The sequence below is a fragment of the Canis lupus genome, chromosome 21 (assembly GCF_011100685.1).
Source record: "Canis lupus familiaris isolate Mischka breed German Shepherd chromosome 21, alternate assembly UU_Cfam_GSD_1.0, whole genome shotgun sequence".
Classification (NCBI taxonomy): domain Eukaryota; kingdom Metazoa; phylum Chordata; class Mammalia; order Carnivora; family Canidae; genus Canis; species Canis lupus.
The window spans coordinates 38,715,334-38,736,502 of NC_049242.1; the positions used below are offsets into that span (position 1 = coordinate 38,715,334).

Here is a 21,169-nt window from a genome sequence, read left to right on the forward strand (position 1 = left end):
CCTCCACTGTCTTTCTCAAGTCAATTCTTTGGCTTAGTGGAGCTATGAAAACCCAGGGCAATGAAGAATTGAGGCTCAGGATGGGGAAGTGTCTTACCCAAACTCACACAGCAAATTAGTAACAGGAAATATCACAGAGTGTTTAATAGCAAGGGCTCAAGGACTCTTGGACCACTGACATTCTAATCCCATTGCTTACAGTTATGTGACCTTGGCAAGGTACTTAACTTCTTAAGACCTCAGTTTCCTCGTCTGTAAAATGGGGGGGGGGTAAATAAACCCTCACATGTTTGTTGCAAGCATTCAATTCAATGTGCCTGATGGTTATGAGCATGGTAGAAATGGTGCTTGCTCTTGTGACCCTTACTATCAAGATCTCTCTATTCCTCCTCCTCTTCCTCATCTTTAATGGCAGAACTATAATTAGAACCCAGACTTCCTTATCAGCACAATTTATGTTCATTAAAGCACTGTAGGGCCTTCTGTGAGTCTTAGTTCCTGCCCCTGCTAATTACCCTCGGATACTATTGCCAGGTAACAACAACGATGATAATACTAGTACCATATTATACTCAGTGGACTCCTCCCCAGGTACTTTGCTAAGCACTCAACTTATGTTTAGGTCCCTAGGAGTGATGGTTCACAAAGGTCCTGGACCCCAATGTTGAGGATGAAGAGGTGGCCTTGTGGGATGAGATTTTCCTGGAGGGTCTGATAAGCAGAGGCTCTAGAGGTTGGAGCCTGACCAGAGCATACTCCCTTCCTTCAGCCTGGCTGCAGAGAGGGCCACTCAGATCATCCAAGTGCTCAGCAGCAGTCTGACTACCTGGTGGTCTGCAAGTCTGAGACCCACTGAAGCTCAATGAGAATGGAAACCAACAGACCCCAGATATGCATCCTAAAAAGGGGTCTATGTCCTTCCACTGCTTCCACTCTCTGAATAGAAAAGAGGTCCCATGGAGGAAAGACTGACTCAGTGTTGGACAAGTGGGTGAAAACTCTAGAGACAGATTTTAATTCTATAGAATAATAACTCTCTATAAAGATAGAATGAACATCATTGAGATAAATTTGCAGATACCGATAGTTTTTTTGGTTTTAAAAAGGTTTTATCTTTAAGGTTTTAAGTAATCCCTACACCCAACCTGTGGTTCAAACCCACAATCTTGAGATCAAGAGTCACACGCTCCACTGACTGAGCCAGCCAGGCACCTGAACACTGATAGTTTTTTAAACCGGCCCTTGAGATACTGCGAAGAGATTGGACAAGATGATTCTTGAGGTCCACAGATCTCTGGGAATCTCTCTCCTAAGTCTCCAGGCTGGATGATGAGCCCTTTTGCCTTCAGGAAGCACAGAACTAGGTCTTCTCTCTACACTCTGTAAGATTCAGGAGGCTCCAGTCTAAGGGAGCTGAACTGCCCGCCCCCCATAGTCCTGATAAAAGGCAATCAACCCTTTTTTCTATATCATGAACCCCAAACTGGAAGGACCTTTGCAGATGTGCTAACCCCTTTGGGCCCAGGGATTTATTATCAGAGGGAGCAGAACAAGGGAAACAATACTGGACTTTGAGGCAGACATCCTACATTCAAATCTCAACACTACACTCATGTTTTCTAACTTTGGGCAACTTTCTAGACCTCTCTGCATCTCAGATTTCTTGGGGTCTTGTTACCCACTTGCTGCATCATAAAGAGTAGAGATAATGCCTGTGTGGTGCCTGGCACAGCATAGTGAATTCTGTAATATGCACATTATGGATGTACATGTTTACAAGGAGGTGGTGCAGACTAAATGAGAGAGCACAGGGGGAAAGCATAAACGTCACTTTCCTTTCCCCAAGCCCTTTTGGTGTGTCAAGTGGGTCTGCGTCCTCTCATGCATCAGTCCAAGTAAACTAATAGCTTTCTTCAAGAAGTCTCTATTTCTGCTGCTCCTGAAAAGGATGCCAAGCTGGGACTATGATGCTGACAGAGGATTTGGGTAATGCCAAGAGAAGAGGGCCTTCTGAATAGTGATGACATTACCTGCTGATTGATGTATGGGGACGTTGTAAGCATCTGTTGTAAGACCTCATGTTTCTGGAGCCCTGGGGCAATTTCTTGTTCCGGAAGACATATTTGGAAGTAGAAAAAGTGAGAACCAAAAGAAGCGACCCTGCCCTTTACAACCCCATTCTCTCTGCTTCAATTCCTCATCTCTAAAACGAGGACAGTAAATTCTGCTTAGGATTCTGATAAGGACTCTATGAGATCAGCTAGTGGAAATATCTAGCCCAACGCCTCGTTGGCACTCAGTATATGCTAGGGAATCTGAACCTGGATAGTTGAGCTTTCTGGATAGCCTAGAGCTAACTCTTTAAGTATTCAAATCTTTAAAAAAATTATTTAGCTACGGATCTTAGTGTCTTTCTTTAGTTGAACTTTCTGGATAGCTAAGAGCCAACCCTTTAAGTATTCAAATCTAAAAAAAAAAAAATATTTAGCTACAGATCTTAGTGTCTTTCTTTAGCAGTGTCTTTCTTTAGTCTATGATTTAACCTTGTCCTAGGAACTCGGGATCATCATTAGGTGAGTATCAACCAGTACTCAGACATACTCCTGGGAAGATAGGTAGGACTGTTTGCCACCATGATAAATGGAACCAGAACAAATTTCTACCTCATCATTCCTGTTGATGCATCTCTGAATAGTAGTTTTCTCTACAATTTTAATTGACCGCCTCTCGCCTTCTGTAGCTTGGGATAAACAACATCCAAGAATTTTGTGAGTAAAATGTGTTTCCACATGCCAGAGGGCTCCCCATGGATAAAATACATGGGTTTGTGACAGCTCATTTGGCCAGTTCCCATCTTGATTACTTTCTTCCTTGTACCTGGATGTGCTCTGGACCCACAGAGTGTAAGTAATGACCTATTGTCCAACTGGAAAACAAACTGTGGAACCTTACACTGCTCTGATGCAGCTTGTCTGAGAAGCACAGAGGCAGCCGTGGAGCAACGCTAACTTCTTGACTCTGTATTTTAACCATACTAGTGTCAGGAGGTGTGCTTTTGTGTCCATACACATGTGCACGATTATGTATCGCTGAAATACAGCTAGGTTCAGAAGTGACTGAACTTGGTTGACTTACATATGGCTGATACTCTTCCTTCTAGGATAAGGTTTTTTGGAAACCCCTGACCTGAAAATTCCTAAGCTACTGAGCTTGTGCGTAAAATCAGAGGGTAAATCCGTCTTCCATTAGCCTCTGGGAAGTTCTGTGCCTCTGTAAATATGAACCTCTGGCAGTCATGGGTATGTGAAAGCTTGATTTGCAGACTTGGGTTAGAGTAGAAATGTCGGTAACAGTTCTTTAAACCGAGTTCCTGCCCTAAGCCTTCCAAAGTCATGGCCCTCTGCTCTCTGGTTGCCTCATTTACAATCGAGAGGAGTGGTGTCTGGTTTTGAGATATTTCCTGCCACGGAGTGCTATGATTCTCAGACACGGAGGCCTGGGCATACAGAAGGACATGCACACATGTGTTTCTCAAAGCACACACACAAGCGCATGCACACGGACCCCAGACAAAATCCAACTGCCATGCACGCGGTACATACATGCGCACAAAGGCATTCAGGTACAGCTTCTTCCTCTGGCTCCCTTTCTTTGCCTGGTTAACTCCTCCTCATCTTCAAGTCCAGTTGAAGCTCCCCTTCTTCCGAAAAGTCTTTCCTAATTGCCCTTCATTTATGTTCTGTGCCTCTGCTTTACACACCCAAAATATTCTTTCCTTTCCCCATCTTAGCACTTAACATGCTTTGCTGTGATTGGATAGTAATTGATGTATAGAGAGTGCCCCCCACCCCGCACCTCAGACCATAGTCCCTTGAGTAGAGATGCTTTTAGAGATTTTATGACCACTGTAACTTCACATTACCCAGTATAATAGATGCTCAATTAAAATCATGGAATAGTCATATAAACCCAAACAAGCCCACAAAATCATTCCCACATGTACATTCTTAAAGATAAAATTGTGTACGCAAATATGATCTATGCACAGAGGAATGAGTTTATGCACGGTTATCCCGACTCCCCCGCCACCCCAGATCCATGCGCGTAAGGTAGACACACACTCCCCCAGGCACAGAGATGCAAACATAGAGAACAGGCCCACCTGGGTACTATCATACCCACCAGCAAAACACACACACGCACACACACACACACACCTCAAGGAAGATATTTTCTTTGCACTTTTACTCACAACCTGCGCATGCAAATTGGATTTTCAGAACGTTCTAATCCTTTGTTGACATTTATTAAGACAAAACAGAGGTGGGCAGACACAGCCTTTTGGCTGGGTGGATGCATCTTTGCTGCGATGTAATGTCAGAAACTGTTGATGCAGAATTAATGCTCACTTTTACGAGTTTATCTTATGTCATAGAGTTGAAAAAAACCTCGGTGTAAATATTCATCATACGGCTTAATTGGTTTGATGTACCGTAGCAACAAGCACAGCGCCAGACGCTTGCTATGGAGGCCTCCGCGTTGTTTCAAAGTCTTTATTATTATGACAGCAAAGTCTTGTTCATTAAAGTTTCACAATCCATTTTCATTAGGTTGAAGCTGAGTCTGTAAATGAACAGTTGCTCTGAAAAATCAAGCCCTCACAGTTCTCGCTGGGGAGGCAGCGCGTCTGTATTAATTATCAGGACGCTGGTGTCGATCGACGATGTTAATTGCACTGATGGCTCGTTATTTGGGGAATTGCCATGCATTTCATGCAGGGATAATAAAAATGAATTTTTAAACAAAGAGACTTAAAATAATATCGAATCTGCAGAGAATACCAACATCAAAGGCGTATCTCAAAGCTTTGAATTTTATCTTTGTGGTCCAAAATGTTAAAGAGGCGCCCGCAATGCAGTTGGTTCCAGTTTGCAGTGAAGGAAAACAAAACAAGAGTTAATTAACTGTTATTACAAACCTTTTCAACTTTAATTTGACTTTCAAATATTAGCATTTATCTATGAACTGTGCTTCTGGGTTTGACAAATTAGTTTTCACAGAACAAGTTTAATTAGGCGTCATTGTGCTTTTATGTCAGTTTTCAGAGCTCCAGACAATGAATGGATTAACTTATTAAAAGTCATCTGTTTAAAAGACTTTGTCGAATGGCAAATGGGTGGGCAAAGTTGCTTGGCTTTGCAGGGAGATGGGGAAAATGATATTGCTGGTTGGGTGTCAGGGGGGTTGTAGATCAGATGAAAAGAGGCTTGGCCTCCCCACCAGCCGGGGATGGTGGGCACCTTCCACCTCCACCTTCGTGCCCCCTCGGGAAGTGAGGGATCTGTGATCACTTACCGACACGGTGCCTAGGACGGTGGAGTGGAGGAAAGCCCTGTCCCTACTGCAGAGGAAGGGAATGACCCAGAGAGCCTTTACCATAGCATTTAGGGTCTGTTCACACAGCAGGCTGCAGTTGACCACGCATTATATCGTGTGATTCTCTAATTCGGAGGTCAGCACACGTTTTCTGTAGGAGACATATGGTCTATGTCACAATGCTCGCCCTCCCATTGTCGTGTGGAAACAGTCACAGATGGTAGGTGAACAAATAGGAGTTGCTCTGTCCCAATAAAACTTTATTTATAAAAACAGGAGATGGTTCGGGGGTGGGGGACGTCCTTGGCCTGGGGATGTGGTTTGCTGACACCTGCTGTAGTTGAAAGTCATGGGTCGGACTGGCGGCAGCAAGCAGAATCCATTCAACCAAAGGAAGTCTGTCTTCTGTCAGTAAGAGTGTTATACTTAAGACGGCATCCCTCCCTCTGTCGCACTGTCTCTTTGCCAGGCTCTGCTTTCTTGGCACATGTACATGTGTTATATATTTCTTTCTCTTTTTTTTTTTTTGGTATTATATATTTCATTTGTATTCTGTTTGTATCTCCCAAATGGGATACAAGTGCCATGAAAGTAGGGCCTTGGTCCGTGGCGGTTTCTGTGGTCTACCCAGCACCTGGCGCAGCACCCGCACAGGACAGGTGCTCAGTAACTCATCGGATGAGTTGAGCCAGGCACTGGGAAGGAAGGTAATGTTTTCCCTGGAGATGCTCAATATCCAGTCCAGTCATACTGTAAGTGGTCGCAAAAGAGTGTGCTAAAAGCTGGGACAGTGACCTTGACCACCAAGTTAAGGCTGTTGGCTGTTATTCCATGGGTGATGGGGTTGACATGGAGGCCCTTGGGACAGGGGAGGAACAGCCTGGATTTATGCATAAATATCTCTGCTTATTACCCTAGGGACCATAAGGGACCTAGGTAAGGTGTTCCTGTCTGGGTAGGGATCCGAGTGGCTCTCCCCTTCCCAGTGTGGCCTGTTAGGGTAGAGCATGCTGCAGCACGGAGAATTGCCTTCCAGGTCTGCTCCTTGCTGCCACCCCAGAACTGCTCACACAGGCCTGGGGGTGGGTGGAGTTTCAGGGCCAGGACTTGGGGGAGGCAAGGGAAGAAAGCAGGGTGCAACACCGAAGGGCCTCCACCTGCACACACCAGAGAGGGAGCACCTCCTTATAGGTCGTGCTCCGGGCCCCTCGCCGGCCCTACTCTAGTCCCCGCCCTGGGGAGGCGGCCGATCCACAAGGGAAATGGACTAAGTGGCCAGGCCTTTTGGCTGCCGTTCAGAATAGAGAAGCGGAGATGGGAACCTGGACTTGCCTGGGTGTGAACCATGGGAAGAACACTAGACCCCGGCCAGGGGGCTCTTAAGAAAGGAGAAGGGAAAAGAGATCAATCCCCAAATTCCAGCCCCAGGGCCATCGCTGCTCCCCCACCTCTGGATTCTGCATCTCCAACTTCTCATGTCTGGGCTCAGGGTCCTTGTGTCGATTCAGCCTGCTTGTGCATCCAACCAGAGGGTACACTGGGCAGGCACGACTGAAACGGCTTTGGTTTACCTCTACTTGCTAGACGTGATAAGCTTCTGGGGCCTGTACATGGTGCTCTGCCTGGGCTCTCTGCTAAGCGTCTATCTGCCCCTCCTTTCAGTTCCCCTCCCCTGGGGTTGTCTACACTCAGAGCTTGGCTTTGGCTTAGCTGGGACCCACCCTGGACTCCCTTGGGATGGGCTATCATCCTTAGGTCATCCCTCCTGAGGATGGTTGCCCACCCCCCTGACCCTCTATACTGGATTCCCCTCCCCGGGGCCGTGTGTCCCAGTAGGAGTTGTCCTACTTACCGGTTCCTTTAGTGTCTGGACACTTCTGAGTCTCTCAGACCCTGAGTCTCATCAGCCTCAGAGCCCAGGCCCTGGTTGTGTCCAAGGCTAACCCACATTTCTCTGAAGAACTTGCCAGCCCTAGGAGGTTGCTATCAGTGTTACACTCTGGTGTTGTACTCAGCGCATGTGAATTATAGTTTGGCCATAACACAACAGGAAACGGGGGACATCAGATAGTATCTTGTGGAGAGAAGGAAAATAGACAAAACCATGGTCAGGCAGTCATTGACTGTGCTTCCCATGGGCAGGATGGTTTTCCTCCAGACTCCCGATGTCTAAGATTGCTTCAGCTACATCTCTTATTGCACCAGAAGGTACCTCAGTGAGAAGAAAAACAAGGTGATATCATTTTATCCTTATGGCCATCTTTTGAGGGTAGGTTTATCATTCCCATTTCACAGATGTGAACACTGGTTTGGGGAGGTGAAATGACTTGGATCAAAGAGCTGGTAAGTTGTCAGTCTGACCCAAGGCCGTGCCCTCTCATGCCTCCCACTCCAACCATACCCCGGAACACATGCCGGGGGGGATCTGAGCCCCAGGCTCTCTCTAGGGAAGTTAAGAACCCTGGGCACCCTCGTCTCATTACCTTATCATTCCAGGGAAAGACAATGATGGCTGGGTGGGTGCATACATGCAAATGACACCCAGCTTCTCACTGCCAGATCCCTGAGCACAAGCACTTGTTCATTTCTATAAATGCTAACGTATCAGGATGTATTTTGACACGCTACTAAGATAAGTGCTAGAACTGACAATAATAATGTATAATTTATGTCTCTCATATTACCTTCCCATCACTGTGCTTACATTATTACATAAATTAGTTTAATGTATCTGACATTCATCAGATAATTTAAGCATTTGTTCTTTTGTCTCTGTCTCCTGCTTGCAGGCTTCTAGGCTGGAGATCATGGCACCATCGTGGCACTGATTTGTGGGAATGCTGGCAAAGTTATGGAAGACTTTCCTGACATTCATGGAGGAGATTGACTTTCTGTGTGAGCAGCTGGGTCATAGGGTATAGACAGCCACGGAAGAAGCACTTGTCTCTGGGGTAAATAGCAAAAATGGTCATGGATTCTTCCCACCCCAGTATGTACACCCCCATGCAACAGGACATTGGAGCTCCTCCTAACAGAAACAAGGCCTATTTCTCCACACTTTGAGCCCGGGATTGACCATTGGCTTTGGCCACAGAGGCATAAGTAATCTTATGCACAGTGACGTTCCCTCTTGCTACTTCTGGAAACATACACTTGCCATCATGTGCATGAGCCCCGAATAGCCTGCTGGAAGATGAGACCCATGGCCCCGTGATATTCTTTACCCCTGCTGATGCACAGCCAATTGCCAGACATGCGAGTGAGGCCATTCACTGCTCGCTGACTACAGCCACATGGATGAGCCCAGCAGAGGCCTAGAAGAATTAGCCAGCAGATCCCAGTCCAAGTGCTGACCCATAGAGCTTTGAGCTAAATGCATGGCTGCTATTTTAAGCCAGAAAGTTTGGGGTGATATGTAACACAAGAAAAATGACAGGGGGCTGAGGTTGATTGGTAGGAAGGTCCTACTTATTGTCGTTGGAGAAAACGAGGTATTTCTTGAGTTCCTGCTGTACATCCAGCCTGGGTCACTTATGTATATATTATCTCCTTTGGGCCTCACACAAGGTACATGATTTCCATTGTGAAGTTGGCACTGTTATGATCCTCATGTTATAGTCAAGGAGACTTGAGATTCAGAATATTTAGGTTACTTTCCCAAAATCACAGAGCTAAAGAGTGGTAAAGCTAGGATTTCAACTTAGTTTGCCTACACCTTAACCCTGATTTATTGGGATCTTTATTTTTTTTTTAAGATTTTATTTACTCATGAGAGACAGAGAGAGAGAGACAGAGAGAGACAGAGAGAGACACAGGCAGAGGGAGAAGCAGGCCCCATGCAGGGAGCCAGACGGGAGACTCAATCCTGGGACTCCAGGATCACGTCCTGGGCTGAAGGTGGCGCTAAACCACTGAGCCATCGGTGCTGCCCTATTGGGATCTTTAGAAGGAGGATAAAAGTTTGAAGCAATTATTTCTGAATTTGCATTTTTGCCCTAGTGAGGGACATCTATAAAGCAACCCTCAGAGTTTGATGAGAGTCCAAGAAACATGAGTACAATGTTTGCCATTTGCAAGGCTTCCTCGCTTGTATTACCTTATTAATTAATTAACCTAGCCTTGTGGAGTCGTAGTCATGTCCCCCTTTTTTTTCCCCAGAATAGATTTAGAGACATTGAGGAATTTGCCCAAAATAAACAGGGAACCCAGGATGTGAACTCATAACTCCTAAATGCAAACTCTATGCTTGCTTCCTGAAGCCAACTCATCTCCTTCCTAGTTTTTCTAGGGGAACCTCAGGCTGGATGCTTCAACCAACAATGATCTCATACCTGACAGAAATGAAGACAGTAGATTCGGAGATATCACCTGTGTGCAAGGGCTCCACATGAGGCTTTGGTAGGTTGCAGAGACAGACATGGTTTAGGTCCCCTTCCTTGCTCTCTGGCTTGGGAGGCAGCACTCCACAGTATGTAATATCTGGGTCTATGCAGTACTCTTGCATGGTGAAGTGTCCTCACATGATCTGGTATATTGGTGCCTTCTTTTCAAGTGATGCTAACACATGTCCACTTAAATAAATCAACATGTCCATTTTCAAAGTCAACGCCTGTGTCCCATGGGGTGCCCCATGGGATCCCCTCCAAAGTGCATCCCTCTGTCTTCATGTTCACAAGTGTTAAGAAGCAGTCAAATTTCAAACTAAAATGTCCAGTATTGGCCAAGATCTGGAGAAGCTGTAGAATTGGTACATTGATAGAAATTTTTCTCGAGGGCAATTTGGATTATGTAACAATATCCTCAAAGTATTCATATATTTGACCCTCAAATTCTAGGAATTACCTACCATGAAGATGTGCAAAGATTTAGTTATAATATTTTTTACGATGATAACATTTAATTGAAAAGAACCTAAATGTCCAATAATAGTTATTGGTTAAGTAAAATGTCCACATACTGCACTGTTCACCAGTCAGTTAAAGTGATGTCGTAGATTGGGGGTGCTCAGTGGGTTAAGCATCCGACTTTTGATTTCAGCTCAGGTCATGATGTCAGGATGCTGAGACTGAGCCCTGCAGCAGGCTCTGCACTCAGCAGGGAGACTGCTTGACATTCTCTCCCCCTCCCCCCCACTGCTCACTTCTCTCTTTCTCAAAAAAATAAGTAATGCAGTAGGTGACAAAATGAGGGATCATGAAGGAAAAGGTAGATAATAAAAATAGATCGTATTGCGGTATAAATACACCATGTAAACAAAGTATATACGGAAAAATTCTGCAAGGTTATACAGCCAACCCCCCCTTATCTGTGATCTTGCTTTCCACAGTTTCAGTTACCTGTGGTCAATCTTGGTCTGGAAGCAGAGGATCCTCCTTCTGACATACAGTCAGAACATCATAGTCACCTAACACTACATCACAATGTCTACGTCATTCACCTCACTTCACCTCAATCACGCAGGCCTCTATCATCCCATGTCATCGCAAGAAGAAGGGTGAGTACAGAATAAGCGATTTTGAAAGAGTGACCACATTCATACAACTTGTTACAGTACGTTGTTATAATTTTTCTATTTTATTATTACTTATTGTTATGAATCTCTGTGCATAATTTATAAATCAAACTTTGGCATAAGTATGTATGTATATATATATATAGGAGAAATGTCATTGTATAGGGTCTGGTACTATCTGTGGTTTTCAGCATCTACCAGGGGTCTTGGAATATATCTCTGCCTATATCCTGAAGTATTAACAATGTCTATTTTGGGGGGAGGGCATTTAGGAAATTGGGAGTATTTCTTATTTTTTTCCTGTATGTTTATTTGTATTTTTTTCATTGGCAGCTTAATGCTTTTGTGGTAAAAAAAAAAAAAGAGAGAATGAAAGTCTTAATAAACAGCATTTAGCAGTTTAAATAAAATTTTCATAGCATGTTTACCAAAACCTAGAAATTTGAGTGGTACCCATGCATGAGCCTTAAATTTGAGAAAAAAGTAGACACACAATTTGAGAAGGGAGGGATGGGAAAAATGCTATCAGGATGTGGGTACTACTCTCCCATTTGTTATGCTCCCATCTCAAAGCTATGTGGAATTCTTACTCATAGAGCTCATGTTTTCTTTTATTTTGATTCAAAATATATCTAATACGAAGAAGAAAGGCTTTGGTGTCCAGATATAGGCTCAGATCCTACCATTCTGCTACCTGAATGATACTGGGCAAGTCACATCGACTCTCTAAGTGTCCATTTCTTTATCTGTAAAGTGTGAGTACACACCCTAGCTTGCAGCGATGTTGAGAGAATTGAACACACTTTGGGTAAGGACCCAAGCATAGTACCTGATGCATAGGAGATGCTCAATAAATTATTATTATTGTTATTATTATTATTGTGTGAAGGTTTCAGTATTATTATTGCATAAAGGAACCCGACAGTATGGATACTATGTCCATTTTTTTTTTCTCATGGGCAAACTGAATCAGCAATAGAAACAGATCTTTGCAGGATCCCCAGGGCAATAAGAGAATGCTGGCTGCCTGCTGACCCAAGACTTCATCTCCTCCTTGGCTTTTTTTTCCATCACCTACATTACCCATTCCCCACCCAAATGCAAAACTCTGTTTGTTTTGCATTACTTTTTTTTGTTTGTTTGTTTTGCATTACTTATTACAGAGCAGTGGCCTTTTCTTTTTTCTTTTTGTTTTAGAGAAGGAGAGAGAGGTCGCACAAGTGCATATATTCGGAGAGAGAGAGAGGGGCAGAGGGAAAGAGAGAGTCTTTGCAGGCTCCACACCCAGCGCAGAGCTCCACGTGGGGGCTCGAGCCTACAACCCTGGGATCATGATCTGAGCTGAAATCAAGAGTCCAACGCTTAACCGACTGAGCCACCTAGGTGTCCCACGGATTCCTTTCACAGGCGGGTGGGGATTATCATCCTGCATGTGTGGCAAAGTGCATCATTCACCCTCAGTGTAAACACGGCTAGAATGAGGCCTGGGGCCGGCTCCGCACACCTGTGCTGGTGGCAGATGTTGGTGATTGATCATGATACCCTTTCCTACTGAGCCCGGGCACGATCGTGAGGAGTCTTCTCAACACGGCGTTTTGTTCAACTCTTGCCAATTGATCCGAAGTTGCAAACAAGATGAAACCAGCTTGTGTTTTTTTGGATAAAAACAGGGGTGGGGAAGGGGAGGCCAGGGCTGTGGCTTCCCCTGTTTCGACCTCCTGTTCTCTTCAGGGAGATTAGGAGAAGTGTTTTTCCTCTCATTTTCTTCATCAATTTAGAGAAGTCCTAGGGTTAGATCAGGGCTGGTGATAGATTTCCTCTTGTGAGTCTACTTTGATGAATTAGTAACTCAACAAAGAGTATTTTGTGCAAAAGTATTCCGAGGCTGCATTTGGCCTTGGCTACTGTGGTGCTGTGGCAGGCCAGGGACGCCTCCCTTGGCGTAGAGGGGGTTGGGCGACAGCAGGTGTGCCAGGTGTTTGCCATTCCTAGATTGGATGGTTTCTAGTAGCTCTAAATTTCTACTTCTCTAGGAAACTGAGGGCCAAGGGCAAAGTGACTGGTCCAAATGAGTTTGTGGCAAAGCCAGGACTGTGACCTGGGGTTCAGCTCCCTGTCTGGGACTTTTTCACAAAGACTGAAACCTGACATCAAGTCTGGGCAGCAAGAGTGATCCTCAAGAGGAAATACGAGCCCTGGGTGAAGGGGCAGTGCCAGTCCTTCCTTCCCTGGGACTGAGCCTGGCTGTCCCAGGAGGGCCCCTCTACTCCGCCCCCTAGCCCCAACCCTAGCCCTGGCCTCTGGAGCTGGGGACCCAGGGGCTCTTCCATGCTGCCCAGGACTTGTTTCTGGGTCCTTCCTAAATGGCTTGAGGAAGTAAGTGATTAGATTCCAGGCCTTTCCCCTGGGGTGGGGTTGGTGGGGGGAGGCATTTCCCAGAGTGGGGCTTTGGCTAGGCAGGGGGCTCAGCTTGAGAGCTACCAGCGAGCAGCAGGGACTCCTTAAATATGCAGCCCGAGCAGATGCCTTTGATCCGTCCTACAGAAGCAGCCTCTCCCTGCTGAGCCAGTGTGCCTGTGGGCCTGAGGGGGGCATGCAAATGAGGGCAGGCCGGACCCCAACATGAGCATGGTGCATGTACTTGTGTGCGCACACACAGGTACCGCCACAGGGTCACGAGTCTTCACATGTCTGCATATGTGTGCCCGTGTCTGTGCGTGGGAGTCAGTCGGTGTGTGCCCTTGGGTACACCATGTGGTTCTGTTGGGCTGGGCACACGTCTGCTCGTGGTTCATCCCAGCTATCTCTGTAACACAATGGTCTTTTCTGCCCAGCCATACCCACTTGGGACAACTGATTCAGAGCGTTACTGCTGGAGCCACCACTGGAGCGCGATCCGGTCCTGCCTCCTGGCTCAATTCAGTGTGTCAAGGGATGAGTCAGTTCTACTCACCCGGTCACACAGGTGGTCAGGAGATGGTGCGGTAGGTTGCATCGCTGCTCAAAACTTTCACTGTCTCCTCCCCACACTGGTGTCAGGAATGGAAGAATGACCTCCTTTGGCCAATGGAATGAGAGCCTGGGTGACACATACCACAGTAGGACAGAAGTTCTGAGAACCTTTGCATGACTTGCCATCTCTTTCCCTCCTTCCCTCAGCCATGTGACATTCAGATAAAGGCTATTTTATCATCCCGAGTCCCAGAAAGGAGATACCGTGGAGAGAGAGCCATAGTCAGTCCACGAATATATGGCACAAGTAAGAGCAAATCCTTCTGGGAGTCAACTTTGGCCATCTCAGGGGTTAGGATGCAGCCTACCCTATCATATGCTAACTAAACCAAATGGGCATGGGAGGCAATCGTCACATCCCTTGGACTTTTGGTCATAGAACCAGAAAACACTTGTAGCAATTTCCATCTACTGTATCCATGGCCAGGGGTCAGGGCATGTGCTACCTGCTTCCCATAAGTGGGTAAAAGTCTTATTTCCCACATTTGGCTCCACACATGCTTTTCGTGAGAAATTGGCACAGAGGGAGATAGAGTCCAGAAGAACAGAGACCGCAGTGGGTGATGAGCTTGATGAAGTCCGTGGTCCTGGGTTTAGCTCTTCTTGAGGCCCAGCCACATCCTTGCTCTGCACCCAGCTTTGAGGTTCTACTCCGTGATTCTTTAAGCAATAGATTCCTCTTTTAACTAAAGCCAGTGTGAGTTGGACTTTTGTCACCCGCAACAAGACTCGAATGTAATACGCATGCGTCTGTACGCCTATATATGTGCGCGTATCACACTGCTATGTTTGCATGTGTATTTGTGCATATTCATATATGTGCCAATGTTTGTGGAAGGCGTGTGTCTGTGTGTCTCTGTGTGGCCTGGTAACCCTATGCGGCCATCTAGGTACGTTTGTGGCACGTGGGTATGTGCATAGGTGCGCCCACACGCAGTAGGTGTTAGTGTTTTCTGAGTAAGTACCCTGTACTGTAAGGGAATGTGGGCCTGTTGGCCGCACAACCAGTGACTTCGGAAGGACAAGGTGGGGAGGAGGGATCGGGTCTTCATGGAGGTGTTCTGCTGGGACATCTCTGGTGTCCTCGGACTCTGGGTAGGGACCACTCCTTACTTTCATTCCTCTCCAAAGGGTTTGCACACTGCTGTCACAGGTTGCTCCTTGGGCTTCAACCTGGCTGCGCTTTTATCAAAAAAAAAAAAAAAAAAAAGAAGAAGAAAGAAAGAAAGAAAGAAAGAAAGAAAGAAAGAAAGAAAGAAAGAAAGAAAGAAAGAAAGAAAGAAAGAAAGAAAGAAAGAAAGAAAGAAAGAAAGAAAAAAGAAAAAAAATAGCCCAGGCCTGCCCAGCCAGTCTCTGGTGGTGTTGGAACAGCCACGATGGAGGCCCAGGAAACCCCATGGTTTCGGGAGGTGTTTCTGGAAGATCACTTAGGTCCAGAGTCAGGAGGGCTGATGTCACTCCCAGCCACCTGCTGAGGCTCGGGGTCAGGTGTTTATTGCTGTAACGAGGAATTTTAATCAGCAGACTTTCTGGATTTGACTCCGGCGGTTTTGTGATTAGGTGGTTTGACAGAAACTTGGGGCTTGATTTTTGCTGTTTGCACTTTATTGTCGTGTGTTAGGAAAGTATTTTGAACTGGTGAGGTGGAAAGATTGAAGAGACAGCGGTGAAGGGCAGTGGCGGCGGGATGACAAGGTTGCTACAAAGAAGGGAAGCGTCGTCCTCGGGGGCTCTCTGAGTGAGACCCAGGGGCTCCTGGGGCTTCAAGGAATGTTAGCGATCAGCTGATCCAACTGCACCCCTATGCTCAGATTCCCTCAGTAAATATGAATTGTGATGACTGCAACAATAGCTACTCCACGTTGAGCACCCGTTAGGCTTACAGGACATTGTTCTAGTCGGGCTTGATAGGGCACAGGGAATAGAGACCCACCCACGATAGCTCTTGTCTCCTCTCCTCTCTTCTCCTCTCCTCTTCTCTCCTCTCCTCTCCTCCCCTCCACTTGCTTGCTTCCTTGCTTCTCTCCCTCCCCCTCCTCCTTCCTTTCTCCCCTTCCTTCCTGTCCCTCCCTCCTCTTCCTCCTTCCCTCTTTCCCTCTCCCCCTCCTCAGTGCTAACTATTAGGAGCTCTTTATTAATACTGAGCCTTCACTTACATCTTTTGTTCTTCATTGGTCTCTTGGGTCAGTACCAAACACGCCCAAACCTCCTTCTATGGGACTACTCCGCAGGTCTGCGAAGTCAGGTGTTGTGGCCTCCAGATGTTGTCTTCTCCAGACCCTATAGCTTCAACTCTGTTGTTCCAAGCCCCCCTCCCTATCCTGTTTTCCAAATCCAGCCTGTTGAGTTCTCTCTTCAAAGATGGCTTCCAATTCTTGACCCTTTCCTCCCTTGTGGGGTGTGATAAGAGTTTGGCAGCCACCCAAAGATGAAAGCACCCTTCAGGAAAGACTTGTGATGCCCCAGTTGTGTCCCTGAGATGTCTCACAGTCCAGTAGGGCCTCTGTGAAGAACAGTCCCTGAAGCCACTGGAGGTCTCGAATCCAGCTGAGATGACCAGTCATCATCAGGCCTGCAGCGTTCAGTGCAGCTCGATTAATTTGGGCAAACCTGTGAAGCATGGATTTTTGGAGTCGAGCAGACCTAAATTTGGCTCTGGGTCCATCATTTTTTAGTTGCTTGATTTAGTGTTAAAGAGCGATCACTCTGAAGTCCAGTTTTTCCCCCATTTGATTTAGGGAAGTCATACCTGACTCATGGGTTTTCCACAAGGGCTAAATGAAACCACATGTATGAAACTCTTGGAACACTGCTATAGCCAACCCACCATTCATTCATCCATTCTATGAGCTAAGAGCTTTGGAGATTCACTGGGAGACAGACAGGGTTCTTGCACTCACAGAGTTTCGAGTGGCACGTACAGGCCCTGCACTCGGCAAATATTTCCCTGCCAGCCTCCCACATGCACCTGCGTGCAACTGGGTGTGGGCAGAGCTACAGAAATAAAACCCAGCAACTTCTTTCAAGGAGCTGAGGTCTCAAGGAGCAGCGCTATGTCACTGGGGGGTTGGGGTGGGGGCCGGCCCAAGTTTTCAAGCTCCCATTTAAGTTTGATACCAAGACCTAGAAAGAAACTAAAACCCTTGGCCTTCTTAGTGACTGGAATGCTGATAGAAGACAATGGCCCCAGCTGGAGCCAAGGCAGCCTGTAATTACAGAAACCTAATTCTTCAGAGAGTCCAGCAGAGAGAGAACCTGGATTGGGAAGAGTAGATATCTCCTTCAAAATATTATTATCTGAATTAATAGTAGGGTATTTTTTGTCCATGTGCTGTGGTCTGTGTCTCTTCCTAGAACATACGCTCTGGAGATCGGGCTCCCTGCATGGAGTCTGCTTCTCCCCCTGCCTGTGTCTCTGTCTCTCTCTCTCTCTGTGTCTCTCATGAATAAATAAATACAATTTTTTTTAAGAGTACAGGGAGACGGGAGAGGGTGCTTCTGGGAACAGTTTACTATGGTGGAAACACAAGGTCTCAGGCGGGGAAGGGTGAGAGAGGAGGACAGATCAGTAGCAATCCATGGTCCGAGAGGAATATTTCACTCTCAGACTAAAGGTTAGAGCATGTGGTTTGGACTCTCACACAATAGCATTTTCAGGATATTTCTATTGCTTGTGGAATGGATTGTGTGTCATCAGGATGTTTAGAAGTCATACCTCTAGGAGTCATAGCCCATAGCTGCCAGTGGGACCCTCCAGGGCATAGAGGAAACTTTGGCATGAACATCATGATGGTAGGCACTACTCCTTTCTCTGTAGCCTGGACATTGTCGGGCGGGGGTGGGGGTGGGGAGGGGTTGAGAATTTCTCTAGGGTAATGTTGAATTTCACTTCCTCAACAAATGTTGCTGGGACTTTCCCCTGCTATTTAGTGACCGTGGACAAAGGCTTGCTAGGAATGCTTCAAGATGGATTCAGAAGCAGCCAGTTCTTGGAAGAGACCTGAAGGGTGTAGGGACTGAGCTCTCTGAAGGAGGTCAGGAAAAGGGGACCCATCTGGACACCAAGGGCTGGGTGGGCCTGAGGAACCATTTGCTGAGGGGGCTGGTCTAGTACCAAGGGGTTGTTAGGAGTGGGATCCTAGGTGCCCTCACTGAGTCAGATGAGACAAGAGCTGCCTCACAATTTTAGATGGCACCTGTCATCTGGCTGCAGGGGCAGAAGATCAAAGAGAATGGAATGGCACAGGGTCAAACCACCCCCAGTCTGTGTCCCCTCCCCCTCTGTGTCCTGTCTCTGACTCTGACCTTTTATCCTTGTCTTTTTCTCCCCTTTCACTGCCTTGATCTTCTTTCTTTGTTGAAGGTGACTTGAAGCCAGATCATGAATGTCAAGTTAAAGAATTGGATTTCATGCTAAATTTATTCAGCAGTACACTCAGCAAACATCTACCAATTTTTAGTTCCTAGCGTAGCTACTAACCTATTAAATGCTCAAGAACTATTTGTTAAATGATTGTATAGATATACAAATTTAATTCTTAGTTTATTTTTTTTAAAGATTTTATTAATTTTTCATGAGAGACACACAGAGAGAGAGAGGTAGAGTCACAGGCAGAGGGAGAAGAAGGCTCCATGCAGGGAGCCCGATGTGGGGACCGACCCCGGAACTCCAGGACCACCCCCAAGCCCAAGGCAGGCGTCCCGCTGCCAACCCAGGCGTCCCTAAGTCTTAGTTTAAACATCATGTCCTTGGAGAAGCCTCTTTCAGATCATCTTATGGACTAAAGTCCTCCATTCTAACTCAATCTCTATATCTGGCTTCATTTCATTTCCTTCAAAATATTAGTATCTGAATTAATATTAAGGTATTTTTTGTTCATATGCTATGGTCTGTGTCTCCTCCTAGAACTAGAACATATGCTCTGGGAGATTAGGAAATTTGTCTGGTTCACCCAGTCTCCCCATGCCTGTGAGAATGTCAGGTACACAGTGGGTATTCTCAAATACTTACTGGATGAAGTGGTTTCCTCTGGGTCAGTCCCTGTGATAAGCACTGGGGATTCAGAGCTGACCAAGACATGGTCTCTGGGTAGAAGACGCTCCTGTGTGGGATTGAAAATTCCTGACAACTTCTGGAAGCGATACTATTGGAGTTCCTCTAGAGGCTGACTCATCTGCCATAATGGAGAGAGTGAGTGAGTGACCACCAACTGCTGTAACACACGACCCTCCAAAATCAGTGACATAATCCGATAAAAATTCTACTTTTTCTTTCTTCACAGTTCAGTGTGGGTAGGCAGCTCTTTGCCAAATGGTGACTCAGGAACCTGGGGTCTCCCATTTTGTGATCCTATTTTCAGCATCAGTACATGGTCACTGTGAACCTCCTATGGGAGGATAGTAAAAGATCACAAGTGGAGGATTTTTATGGGCCACATGGGAATTTGCATGCAGGATGTCGGTCTGCATTTCATTGGTCAGAACCCAGTCATAGGGACACCTGGATGGCTCAGTGGTTGAGCATCTGCCTTCAGCTCAGGTCATGATCCTGGGGTCCTGGGATCAAGTCCCACATCGGGTTCCCCGCAGGGAGCCTGCTTCTCCCTCTGCCTATGTCTCTGCCTCTCTCTCTGTGTCTCTCATGAATAAATAAATAAAATCTTAAAAAAAAAAAAAGAACCCAGTCGTATGGTCCTAACTAACTGCAGAGGGCTGGGAATGTTATCCATCTATGTGCCCCAAAGGAAAAGGAAAGGAATTTGGTGAGCACAAAGGTTATTTTTGCCACGCATAAGATAGAAGCGAGAGGTCATAGACTAAGATGGGGAGACCACTCAGTGGCTCATGAGAACCAGTACCAAGGTAAAAGCAGTAGCCATGGCTGTTATAAGAGAATTAGACATGACTATTACCAAACTCAGAAGTTAAAGTCACATAATAATGCACTGGTTTGATGGATTCTGTAGTATAATTGCCAGGAAATTTGCATGAGAGCTGCCTTCTGATTCTGCTCTTGCTTCATCATCAGAAGTCATTTTGAGAATGGCATTGTCTCTGCCGCTCTGTGCGTTTGCTGTTGATACCAAGCGACTAGTTTCTGTCTTACTAAAGGGATAACTGGAGCATGGACAAAGGGTGAGAATTTCAGGCACCAGGATTGCCCAGGTCTTTTTCTTTGCTGTCCCCATTTTTTTAGATTTCATGTCAAGTCTTCACCAACATGAGACAGTGTCCATTCTGTGCCGGATGCTCTGGGGCTTTAAGAGGGGAAATATAGGAGCCTGGGGGATCCTTGGGTGGCTCAGAGGTTTAGCACCTGCCATTGGCTCGGGGTATGATCCTGGAGTCCCGGGATCGAGTCCCGCATTGGGCTCCCTGCATGGGGCCTGCTTCTCCCTCTGCCTGTGTCTCTACCTCTCCCTCTCTCTCTGTGTGTGTCTCTCATGAATAAATAAATAAATAAAATCTTAAAAAAAAAGATAGGAGCCTGGCTTTCAACTGACTTAAATTTTTCTTCAGGAAACTTCAAGTAACTCATGTGGCACAATTATGGAACTCAGACTCTTGAGATGCAGGTGCTAAGGGTGGCGTGGGTTCCCAACGAGGCGAGCTGAGTAAAAGCAGGTGTGGATGGAAATGTGTCTGAGGGAGGCGGCACTTGAGTTGGGTCGCCTGGAGTTTCTTCAAAAGTCGCCACTCATTCACTTGGGAGCTTGTATATTCCAGGGCCTAACGGCATGACTTTGGAGTCGGCTTGGCCTACATTGGGATCTGGGTTCTGTTCCTTACTAATTCTATGATGTTGAGTAAGGATGGGCAAATGTGATTACCATAAACACAGACTTCCTGGTAGAAGAAATGTCCAATAAGGGGCAGCTGTTAGATCATAAAAGAATGGTAAAAGCATGGTTCTCGAAGCCACATTTTTTTGGGGGTGTGAATCCCAGCCCAATCCCTTACTTTCTGTGTATTTATGTGCAAACCACTTAACCTCTCTGCGCCTCAATTTCTTTATCTGTAAAATAGATATTGGGATTGCAGTGGGTGGTAAATCTATTAATTTGTATAAAGAGCACGTAACAGCACTATGTAAGTTGTAGCTGTTATTATGACCGTTAGAAAGGCATTCATTTTATCTCCGCATGTGATCACCCCTACACTGAGAAATAGTGGTGTTTCTTTTCCCCCCAGGAGACCCACAGAATGATTCAGACACACGCAGTGTGTGTGTGTGTGCGTGATGGCCAGTGATGGCCCAAACGATGGCAC

General features: G+C 46.2%; 1 long non-coding RNA gene across 2 annotated transcripts in view; it reads left to right on the top strand.

The window, feature by feature from the left end:
• The first annotated feature begins 1,823 nt into the window (after nt 1–1,823).
• Nucleotides 1,824–21,169, top strand: part of LOC111091612 — a 39,409-nt gene continuing 20,063 nt past the window's right edge. For both annotated transcript variants that reach the window (XR_005375374.1, XR_005375375.1), the window contains exons 1-4: nt 1,824–2,138; nt 8,166–8,327; nt 9,656–9,774; nt 10,703–10,870. This is a non-coding gene — a long non-coding RNA (uncharacterized LOC111091612). The remainder of the gene's footprint in view (nt 2,139–8,165; nt 8,328–9,655; nt 9,775–10,702; nt 10,871–21,169) is intronic.